Source organism: Ranitomeya imitator, chromosome 7 (genome assembly GCF_032444005.1).
Source record: "Ranitomeya imitator isolate aRanImi1 chromosome 7, aRanImi1.pri, whole genome shotgun sequence".
Lineage (NCBI taxonomy): Eukaryota > Metazoa > Chordata > Amphibia > Anura > Dendrobatidae > Ranitomeya > Ranitomeya imitator.
The window spans coordinates 185,124,167-185,136,558 of NC_091288.1; the positions used below are offsets into that span (position 1 = coordinate 185,124,167).

General features: G+C 44.9%; 1 pseudogene; it reads right to left on the reverse strand.

The window, feature by feature from the left end:
• Positions 1–2,147: 2,147 nt before the first annotated feature.
• Positions 2,148–12,392, reverse strand: part of LOC138645803 (zinc finger protein 850-like) — a 190,147-nt pseudogene continuing 179,902 nt past the window's right edge.

Below are 12,392 nucleotides of genomic sequence, written 5' to 3' on the forward strand. Positions count from 1 at the left end.
GCTCGTCAGCAAGATACCGGCTTCAGAGACGAAGGCACAGGAATTCTTGTCCTTTCCAGATTTGTCCGTTGAACTACTCTGCTTAAGGTACCGTTACACTAAACAACTTACCAACGATCACGACCAGCGATACGACCTGGCCGTGATCGTTGGTAAGTCGTTGTGTGGTCACTGGGGAGCTGTCACACAGACAGCTCTCTCCAGCAACCAACGATCAGGGGAACGACTTCGGCATCGTTGAAACTGTCTTCAACGATGCTGAAGTCCCCCTGCAGCACCCGGGTAACCATCGGGTTACTAAGTGCAGGGCCGCGCTTAGTAACCCGATATTTACCATGGTTACCATTATAAAAGTAAAAAAACCCAAAAATTACATACTCACATTCTGATGTCTGTCACGTCCCCCGCCGGCGTCCACAGGGTTAAAACTGCTTTCGGCAGGAGCGCTTAATGCACGCACTGCTGCCGAGAGCTTCCCTGCACTGAATGTGTCAGCGCCGGCAGTAACAGCAGTGACGTCACCGCTGTGCTCTGCTTTACGGCCAGCGCTGACAGTCAGTGCAGGGAAGCTCTCGGCAGCGCAACATTAGCAGCGCTCCTACCGAAAGCAGTTTTAACCGTGGACGCCGGGGGACGTGACAGACATCAGAATATGAGTATGTACTGTTTTTTTAAAAAACTTTTACCATGGTAACCAGGGTAAATATCGGGTTACTAAGCGCGGCCCTGCGCTTAGTAACCCGATATTTACCCTGGTTACAAGTGAACACATCGCTGGATCGGCATCACACACGCCGATCCAGCGATGACAGCGGGTGATCAGCGACAAAATAAAGTTCTGGACTTCTAGCTCCAACCAGCGATATCACAGCGGGATCCAGATCGCTGCTGCGTGTCAAACACAACGAGATCGCTATCCAGGACGCTGCAACGTCACGGATCGCTGTCGTTCTCGTTGGAAAGTCGCTCAGTGTGAAGGTACCTTTAGTGTCCACTACCACTCTTTCTGCTACTGATGCGTGAAGGCACCATTAGCTCCTCCAGTGGGAGCGAAACAGGGTCACTTGAGGATGACATTGCTGAGCACCAGCACAGAGGCCAGAGTTTTATGCAGCTTCACCTGACTCATTTTTTTTTCTTACCCGGAAGTGCTCCACCACTTCCAGGTTGTGTCTCCATGCACGCACCCGCCGTGCATCTCCTGATACCGCCGGAAGTATTGTCAACTACTTCAGAACGTTACTAACTGCGCACGCGCACACCGGCCTGCTCTTGTCCACGTCCCGATCACCGCTGGGCTCTGCTGAAACACGCTTGCGGCAGCACCCTGATCAGCTGGACCAGGAGCCGCGACCAGATGATATGCGGCTCCCACAAACCTGCTCAGGTAGGGCGGCCATTGCGCTGCGTCTCCCCTGCGACTCCTGGTGGCTTTTCCAGTCAAGAGGACTGTGCCCCTTGGAAATATCCTCTGGCAGCACCATACCTCCTTGCGTGAGCCAGGACGGCCAAACCTGGGTTCTGCCTCACGTATATCAGACGAGAAGGGAACTGAAACAGAATCTCCCCAGACGCTGCCTCTGGCACCGAAGCCCCTGCCGCTCTTAACGAAACTGCACAGGGGGCAATCCAGCCCTGGCATCCTCTTCTCTCCACAGGTTCCCTTCTAGGAACAAGGAAACCAACTGAGGAGCAAGGGGAGCTGCCCCTTTTTATCTCTCTGTAGGTTTCCTGTTCCAAGGGGTGGACCCCTCTCAGTGGGTGCTGTCGTGGCGAAAAAAAGAGACTGACACATCTCTAGCTGTATTCTGTTTACTCGGCTGCAATCCGGACAATCAAGCATGCGGTGCACAGCGTGAGTAAAGAGTCTTGGTACTGGCGTGCGGTTGCCCACGGAAACTGGACAAAGGGAAGTCTGGCCTGATTAGGGACTGCAAACTAAAGTCGTATACTATGTATTTCTAATGGACTGTGTGTAGGAGACATGTACTGTGTGTTTCCAATGGTCTGGGTGAAGAAGCCGTGTATTGTGTATTTCTAATGGACTGTGTGAAGTAACACAATAAAGGAACGTTTTGTCTGAACTTGCTTGGGTCACTGCCGTTTCACTGCGTACGGTGCTACCGCTGCATCACAACATTCAAAGCTGGAATATTGCATATTTTTATTTATTACATTTATTACAAAAATAAAGCACAACACATAAGGAAAAAAATATTTTCAGAATTACTTGAATATGAGACATTCCATCATTACTGCAGAAAGTGACACGTCGAATTTCAAAAAATAGAATTATTCTTACCGTTAATTCGGTTTCTAGTACTCACCACGACAGCACACCTGGAGGATGTTATCCCTTTCTTAATAGGGACAGGAAATGACAAGAGGTTAAATAACCCCTCCCTCATCCTCCCCCTCAGTGTTGTTATAAAGGACCACAGGAGAAGGAATGCTTCAAATTATATTTATTCTTTTCAGAACGTATATCAAGCAAAGGGAGGGATTACTCCTGCTGTCGTGGTGAGTTACTAGAAACCGAATTAATGGTAAGAATAATTCTATTTTCTCTAGTAACCACCACGACAGCACACCTGGAGCAGTACCCAAGAGTAATCTCTTAGGGAGGGACTATAGCCCCAAGGAGTTTTTCTCCGAAGGCCAAGTCCTCCTTTGACATCAGGTCTAGCCTGTAATGTTTGGAAAATGTATGAACCGAGGACCATGTAGCAGCTCTGCAAATTTGCTCAATGGAAGCACTGGCTTTCTCGGCCCAGGAGACAGCTGTTGTTCTGGTAGAATGAGCTGTGATTTTTTCTGGCGGTGGAAGGCCTTGGATCAGATAGGCCTCCAAGATTGCTCTCTTGATCCAATTGGCAATTTTAGATTTGGAAGTCTTCTTTCCTTTATTCTGCCCGTGAAGATGGATAAACAAATTCTGATCCTTCCTAATTTTGTCTGAAACTTGAAGGTAATAAAGTATTGTTCTTCGAACATCTAAAGTATGGAACTGTTGTTCTTCCTCATTTTTTGGTTTCTGATAAAAGGAAGGGAGAATTATCTCCTGCGACTTATGGAAGTCAGAGACGACTTTTGGGAGAAAGGATGGATCTCATCGCAGAATAAGTCTATCTTGTAGAATCCTCATGTAGGGTTCATTGATTGACAGGGCCTGTAGTTCACCTACTCTCCTGGCAGTAGTTATAGCTATCAGGAAGGTGGTTTTCCAGGCGAGTCTATCCATTGCTATTGAAGACAAGGGTTCAAAAGGTGGAAGTGTAAGTCCCTTCAGGACTATATTGAGGTCCCAGATGGGACTATATTTATGGATCTTGGAGATATGCGGGATGCTGCCGTCATAAATCTTCTTATCCATCTGTGTTCGGCTAAAGGCTGGTCAAAATGCGAGCTCAGTGCCGCCACCTGTACCTTGAGGGTGCTGGGTTTGAGACCCTTTTCTAGTCCATCTTGTAAAAAATCCAGGATTCTGGCTAAGTTCGGCCTGTCTGGGTTGGGCCGTTCAGGAGCACTCCATGTGATGTTTTCCATATTTTCTGATAAATGGAATTGGTAACTGTCTTCCGGCTTTTCTGTAGCGTACTAATGACATTCTTTGATAGTCCTCTGGTCCTCAGAATTGAGAATTCAGAAGCCAGGCATTCAGGTGTAATCTCTCGGGGTCTGGATGAAGTATTGGCCCCTGATAGAGGAGGTTCTTGATCGGAGGTAGTGCCATTGGTCCATCTACTTTTAGGTTGATGAAGGCCCTAAACCAACTTCTTTTGGGCCAAAATGGAGCCACTAAGATTACACTGACCCTTTCTGTCCTTATCTTCTGTAGGACCCTTGGTAGAATTGGTAATGGAGGAAAAGCATAGGCCAGAGAGAATGTCCATGGTTGGGCCAATGCGTCTACTCCTAGCCCCGGATTGGTTGGATCTAGCGAAAAAAATTGGTCCACCTTTGTGTTCTGAGCGTTCGCGAACAGGTCCACTTCCGGCTGCCCCCCCTTTCTGACCAAAATCTGAAAAGTCTCTGGGTCCAGACCCCATTCTCTGGGATGGATCCTTTCTCTGCTCAGGAAGTCGGCCTGTATATTTATTTCCCCTCTTATGTGCAGGGCAGAAAGTGAGAGAACATGTTCTTCTGCCCAGGAAAATATTCTGGCTGATATGGCCTTTAGATCCTCATGTCTTGTACTTCCCTGATGGCGAAGATGGGCAACTGTTGTCCGAGTACATCTTGATATGGGAATTCTGAACGAGTTACTGCTGCTTTGAGGACTTCCTCCACAGCTTTTAATTCTCTGAAATTCGAGGATCGTTGGCCTATCTCGTTTGGCCAGTCCCCCTGAAATATGTGTTGGGCTACCATAGCTCCCCAACCTCTTTCGCTGGCATCTACTGTTATAGAGATTGCTGGATCCTGCGACCAGTGAACTCCTTTGAGTAGGTTTTCCTTTTGTAGCTACCACGTCAAAGATGACTTTACGTGCGGTGGTATTCTGACCTTTTTGTCCAGAGAATCTGGGGATCCGTCCCAGTTTGACAGAATATGAGTCTGGAGTACTCTGGTGTGGGCTTGTGCCCATGACACCATCTGGATGCATGATGACATGGTCCCGAGAACCGACATGGCCCATCTTAGAAAAATTATCTTCTTGTCCCGCAACGTTCTGATCTTTGCTGTAAGCAAGGTCCGTTTTTGTTCTGGTAAAAAAGATGTTTGGCTGCGAGAATCCAGTAGGACCCCTAAAAAGACCTTTGTTGTTGATGGAACCATATCCGATTTCTTGTGGTTCACTATCCAGCCTAGGGACGATAAGATCTGGACTACCTTTTGAAGGTGTCCTTGAAGAGTGGGAACTGAGGGGGCCACTATCAGTAGGTCGTCGAGGTATGGAATTATGCATATTTGTTGACCTCTGATGTAGGCCATTACTTCGGACATGATCTTTGTGAAGATCCTTGGGGCTGAGGATAGCCCAAACGGGAGGACATTGAATTGAAAATGGTCTGTGTCTTTTCCCCTGGCAACTGCAAATCTCAGGAATTTTGGATAAGTCGGATGGATTGGGACATGGTAATACGCGTCCTGTAGATCTATCGTCACCATGACGAAATCTTGTCCTATGAGGGGTACTGTAGACCTTGCTGATTCCATCTTGAACCTTTTGTAGGCGACATAATGATTCAGAGGTTTTAGATTGATTATTATTCGATGTTACCTATTTGGTTTCTTTATTAGAAACAAATTTGAATAATGTCCTCTGTTCTTCTTGTTCTCCGGGACTGAGGAGATCACCTTGTTGTCTAAAAGATCTTGTACTCCCGCTATCAATATGGATTGTAGCTTTGGTCTAGCTAAAGATGTTGTTCTTGACATCTTTTCAGGATATGATATCAACTCTATTTTTATTCCGTCTCTGACTGATGTTAAAGTCCATTGGTTTGAGCAGATTGCCTGCCAGTATGGGAGGAAGTTTGAGATACGACCCCCTACCCTGGTGGCGTCATTGTTTTATTTGACTTTGGGGTTGGGAAACAGATTTGTCTCTCCCTCCTTTTGGGTAGCTCCAACGCCCCGACTTACCCTTGCCTCTGTATTGAGGAGTATGCTCTTGTTGAGAGCGAAAGGGTCTTTTCCTAGGGTTTCTAGGGTCTGGCAATGTCTTCTTTTTGTCTGAAGCCTTCTCCAGTAGATCATCCAGGGCAGGCCCAAACATATAATTCCCTTTAAAAGGAATAGAACAGAGCCTCATCTTCGAGGTCATGTCCCCAGACCAGGATTTCAGCCAGAGTGCTCGTCTTACGTAATTTGACAACCCTGATGACCTTGCTGCCACCCTCACGGACTCAGCCGAGGCATTCGCTAGAAATCCTGTCACTTTCTGGAAGATAGGTAGAGAGGCTAGGATCTCCTCTCTGGGAGTGAAGACAGGTGTTCTTCTAGTTGACCCAGCCAGCGGTGCATTGATCTAGCCAAAAAGGTAGATACCGAATTGATGTTAAGGATGCGGACGTCTCCCATGATTTTCTTAGTAGCCCATCCATCTTACGCTCCAGAGGGTCCTTCAACTGGGAGGCATCTTCAAATGGCAGCGTGGTTTTCTTAGCTACCCTAGCGATCTGGATATCCACCTTAGGAATCTCCGACCAGCATGAAGCAGTTTCGTCATCTACCGGAAACCGATCCTTAATTTCTGCTGGGGTGGTCAACCTCTTTTCCGGACTTTCCCATTCTTCTAGAACTAAATCACGGATATTTTGTGAATGGGAAATACCTGTTTCTTCTTAGAACGAAGACCCCCAAACATCTCATCTTGTACTGACTGAGCCGTCTTCTTTTCTTCAATCTCCATAGTCTTCCTCACTGCTGTGAGTTCTTCTATGTCACTGGAGAAGTAGTATCTCTCCTGCTGAGAAGCCTCTGAGTCTAAGGATATTTCACCTTCCTCTGGAGGTTCATCCGACATCTCCCCCTGAGATTCCTCATACCTTTCATCCTCTGGATTAAGCTTTCTTTTCTTAGCCTCCGGAGTACTGGGGGAGGGTGTGGGTTGGGAGAGTGTGGCCAGAGAGCTTCTGATCTCATGCTGGATCAAGCCTTTAATCTCTTCCATTAGAGATGGCTGCTCTTCTCTAACAAATTTTTCTGTGCACTCTTTGCACGTCTTCTTGTATGAAGGGGACAGTTTTTTTGTACAGACAGCGCATTTGCGTGCAGTTTTGGATCTGCTTCCTGATGCGGGTTCCTTGTCCCCCTGAAATAAAGGGGAGAAGGAATCATAAGATTGCAACCCGCATCTGGGAGTGGACACCCTGGGCCAGATTACTTACTGGGGCCGGGATGGTGCTGGGATCTGCAAGAGCAGAGCGTGAGGCAGACGTCTCCATGATTTTCACCACACAGTGGTCTTACCTGAGATGTCTTCTTGTCCGGGGCTCATAAATAGGCGACCGAACACAGCACCTGTCCTCCTGTGAGAGGACCTCCTCCTCCAATGTCCGGATGTTGGGGGAGGGAGGCCGCCGACATCCACGCTGTCTAACATGCGTTCCAGCGTGGAACGCAAACGAGCTTCCTGAATACTGAAGCCGGACGGCGTCTGATGTCACTTTTTGGAGCTCAGAGAGGCCTCCAGCCGAAGAATGCCGCCCAGACCTTGCCCTGTAGGTGCGGACTGGTGGCGAAAGTCCTGAGTCCGGAGGAGACGGGAGCAGCACTCGGGGAACAGAGGTAAGTCTGCTCTCCAGCTGCCCGGCGTAAAAATTTCTTTCCCCCCTGGTGACCGCTGCCGGCACAGTACACCTGGGATGACCTCTTCATCCCTAGTAGGGACAAAAGGGAAAGGGGTAACATCCTCCAGGTGTGCTGTCGTGGTGGTTACTAGAGAAATTAGGTTTGGTCACTAATGGATTACAATGCCTTCTTCCCCAATGTGAGTTATCTCATGTCTAACAAGTTCATACTTTAAATTAAAAAAAATCCCACATTCAGGACATAAAATGGCTTCTCTCCTGTGTGAATTCCCTCATGTGCAACGAGATGTGGTTTTTGAGCAAAACATTTCCCACATTCTGAGCATGAAAATGGCTTTGTGTGCATTCTCACATGTCTAACAAGATGTGATTTATCTGAAAAACATTTCCCACATTCCGAACATAAAAATGGCTTCTCTCCTGTGTGAACTCTCTCATGTATAACAAGAGCAGGTTTACTTTTTAAACATTTCCCACATTCTGAACATGAAAATGGCTTCTCTCCTGTGTGAATTCTCACATGTATAACAAGTTTTGATTTTTTTGAAAAACATTTCCCACATTCCGAACATGAAAATGGTTTCTCTCCTGTGTGAATTCTCTCATGTGTAACAAGAGCAAATTTACTTTTAAAACATTTCCCACATTCCGAACATGAAAATGGCTTCTCTCCTGTGTGAACTCTCTCATGTCTAACAAGTTGTGATTTCTTTGTAAAACATTTCCCACATTCCGAACATGAAAATGGCTTCTCTCCTGTGTGAACTCTCTCATGTGTAACAAGAGCAGATTTACTTTTAAAACATATCCCACATTCCGAACATGAAAATGGCTTCTCTCCAGTGTGAACTCTCTCATGTGTAACAAGAGCAAATTTACTTTTAAAACATTTCCCACATTCCGAACATGAAAATGGCTTCTCTCCTGTGTGAACTCTCTCATGTCTAACAAGTTGTGATTTATTTGTAAAACATTTCCCACATTCCGAACATGAAAATGGCTTCTCTGTGTGCATTCTCACATGTCTAACAAGATGTGAATAATCTGAAAAACATTTCCCACATTCCGAACATAAAAATGGCTTCTCTCCTGTGTGAACTCTCTCATGTATAGCAAGAGCAGGTTTACTTTTAAAACATTTCCCACATTCTGAACATGAAAATGGCTTCTCTCCTGTGTGAATTCTCACATGTATAACAAGTTTTGATTTTTCTGAAAAACATTTCCCACATTCTGAACATGAAAATGGTTTCTCTCCTGTGTGAACTCTCTCATGTGTAACAAGAGCAGATTTACTTTTAAAACATATCCCACATTCCGAACATGAAAATGGCTTCTCTCCTGTGTGAATTCTCTCATGTGTAACAAGAGCAAATTTACTTTTAAAACATTTCCCACATTCCGAACATGAAAATGGCTTCTCTCCTGTGTGAACTCTCTCATGTCTAACAAGTTGTGATTTCTTTGTAAAACATTTCCCACATTCCGAACATGAAAATGGCGTCTCTCCTGTGTGAACTCTCTCATGTGTAACAAGTTGTGATTTCTTTGTAAAACATTTCCCACATTCCGAACATGAAAATGGCTTCTCTCCTGTGTGAACTCTCTCATGTGTAACAAGAGTTGATTTTAGGATGAAACATTTCCCACATTCTGAACATGAAAATGGCTTCACTCCTGTGTGAATTCTCACATGTTTAACAAGAGTTGATTTATCTGAAAAACATTTCCCACATTCCGAACATGAAAATGGCTTCTCTCCTGTGTGAACTCTCTCATGTGTAATTAGATGTAGTTTGTCTTTAAAACATTTTCTACATTCTGAGCATGAAAATGGATTCTCTCCTGTGTGAATTCTCACATGTTTAACAAGAGTTGATTTATCTGAAAAACATTTCCCACATTCCGAACATGAAAATGGCTTCTCTCCTGTGTGAACTCTCTCATGTGTAATTAGATGTAGTTTGTCTTTAAAACATTTTCTACATTCTGAGCATGAAAATGGATTCTCTCCTGTGTGAATTCTCACATGTTTAGCAAGAGTTGATTTATCTGAAAAACATTTCCCACATTCCGAACATGAAAATGGCTTCTCTCCTGTGTGAACTCTCTCATGTGTAACAAGGTGTGATTTGTTTGTAAAACTTTTTCCACATTCCAAACATGAAAATAGCTTTTCTCCTGTGTGAATTCTCTCATGTGAAACAAGAGCAGATTTATATTGAAAACATTTTCCACATTCTGAGCATGAAAATGGCTTTTCTCCTGTGTGAATTCTCTCATGTGTAACAAGAGCAAATTTACTTTTAAAACATTTCCCACATTCCGAACATGAAAATGGCTTCTCTCCTGTGTGAACTCTCTCATGTCTAACAAGTTGTGATTTCTTTGTAAAACATTTCCCACATTCCGAACATGAAAATGGCTTCTCTCCTGTGTGAACTCTCTCATGTGTAACAAGAGTTGATTTTAGGATGAAACATTTCCCACATTCTGAACATGAAAATGGCTTCTTCCTTGTGGGACCTTTTTTATTTTCCACACTTCTTCTGTGACTTTTATTTTGTTTAACAGTCTGTGATGAATTAGGACATTGTACTTTAAAAGGATCCATGTCTGAGATGTTAGCATGTTCTTCATATGGGTCTTGTGCAATGCTTTTTTGGATTTTGGAGCCGCTGGTACAACCATCTGTCAAAAATATAACTGATGTGATTTTTGAGTCAAATAACCTTAATACTTATATCAATCTAAATATAAAAAGTAAAAATAAAAAAAATACATAGAAATTGAAAAGTGTGTAGCAAAGTGCTATAATTAACTAAAGGTTTAATTTACATGATGTGATGATTTCACAAAGAATCAATTGTGCTAATGTTCATTCCCAATCGTTGGCCAGAGGAAACATCAAATAAAACATTTGTCACTGGTCGCATATTTTATATGAAAATAAAAACAATCGTTGTTGACAGCACATTATCCCCTTTGTGTAAATTGAGGATGCTCTGCAATAATAAAAAAGCCAAGAGATAAGGAAACAACTCATCATTCCTTCATCAAAATGAAAGCTACTAAGCTCCAATCACCATCTATACCATCAATCACTGCTCTTGATGAAATTATATTCTCCTTGCAGCTGCTGGATTTTATTCTTCAGGAGACGCAGAGGACTGTAGCAGTCACCTCACAAAACAGCAAAGCCAGCCACTAAATTCTAAAACTTAACATTTAATATGTATACTTCTAAAACAATATCTTATGTTTAAAATTATAGTTAGGTGCTCATGCGTACCAGTGCACTAGACAAAAAATAGTTTGATCTCACCAAACGCCGTTTCTCTCCTTCTTATAGATTTCTGTGCTTTTTCAGAGCACGGCGTAGGGGAGAGACAAGTAAACCTTTTCCCCTCAAGGGGGAGACGAAGGGGAGGGGGTGGGGGTTGGAGCCTATCTCCCCTGTCGTGCCCCGTGTATAAGTCTCCCACCCTGACAAGGGCAGTTCCCAAGTTTGAGCCTGTTTAAATGAAGCCCATTGGAAAATATAGCCACCCTGGATAATGTATCATCTTATGCTTCCTTTTTTCCTCCCGACGCGTTTCCCTCCCCGTTATGGGGGTTCATCAGGGGATTGAAAGAATGTCCAGGTTCATGAAGGTATTCTGCAGTGGCAGACAAAACCTCATCTAGTAGTATCCTCCATGTGAGGGTCAAGCAGTCTCTCATGCACCACCTCAAGGACTTTAAGCGAGTGGCTGCAAGGAACATATTTCAATTTCACCTGGTAGCGGCTCTCCCAGTAAAACAGCCTAACATGCTTTAACCCCTTAAGCCCCAAGGGTGGTTTGCATGTTAATGACCGGAACAATTTTTACAATTCTGACCCAGGGCAGTATTTAGACTTTATGCTGCCCTAGGCACTTTTCGTGCTGCCTCCCCAATTGGTATGACTAATGCAGATACTGTCGATGGTGACTTAGGCTACTTTGACATCAGCAATTTTTGCCATTTGCGGATGATCCGGCAGTTTTTCTGCATCTGCCACGTAACGGATCACTTACGGCAACACTGTGTTCGGCCTCATTCATTCAGTATGGGACTTGCGGACATGTGTGGCACTTGTCACGATCCGGTTAGCAGTGTTTTTTTGTCTCACCACAAGTGCAAAACTGCAAGTGCCGCACATGTCCGCAAGTAGCCATCACTACCTGTCCCTGCACCTTGCTAGCTCATCCCTAACAACCCCTCTGATCTAAAACTGCACTATAAAGCTTTAGAAAAATAATTTAACTGACATATTCCCCTGATAATGAGGCTCCAGGTTACGGCGTAGAATGGGACGGGTATTCTCCGGGTCTCCAATCTCTCCCCCTCGCTGCTCTTATCACGCCCCGCTGGGCGTCATCATTCCTTCTTTTTTCGCCACCTATGTTAAAATTCCCGCCTCCTCCTCATAGTATGACGCGCAGACGGACATCAGTTCCGGTCCAGTGCATTGTGGGGGCTTATCAGGTGTACGGCCAGCACGGGCCAGCTTCAATATGAGGACTGCGCCGTGCACCTGGAACCAGACCGTACAGCCCATACACCTGCTGTATTTTTACAGCAGCTCTCTTAATCTGATGAATTTGTATGGCATAACTGAGTTTAGCTAGGAGAGTCTCCCTTATTATTAAAACATAACTTTTTATACAACACTAAAATCATGGGCAAAAAAGACACAAAGAAAACCACGTGTATAAAGTGCTCGTGCATACCAGTGCTCAAGATAAAAAATGGTTTGGTCTCACCATTGTAGTAGACATATTTTCATTGAGGGTCCATTTTTTCATAAGGGGAGGGACTGAAATAATTCTCCGACTCCCTGTCGTGCTGCTGGCTCCTGACACTGTGGGAACTGCGGCTCACTGACCTGCGGGGACGATTTCACCGCCGATCAGAAGCGGTGTTTGCTGCGTTGTCATGCACATGACAGCGTGTCAAAGGCTAAGTTCACATCACGTTATGTGAACCCGTTTAACGGACTACGTTACACCGTGGCATAACACGGTGTAACGTAGTCCGTTAACGCCGCCATTGTTTGTAATGGCGAATGCATCGCTAGCGCACGCCCACATGCGCTAGCGATGTGCCGTC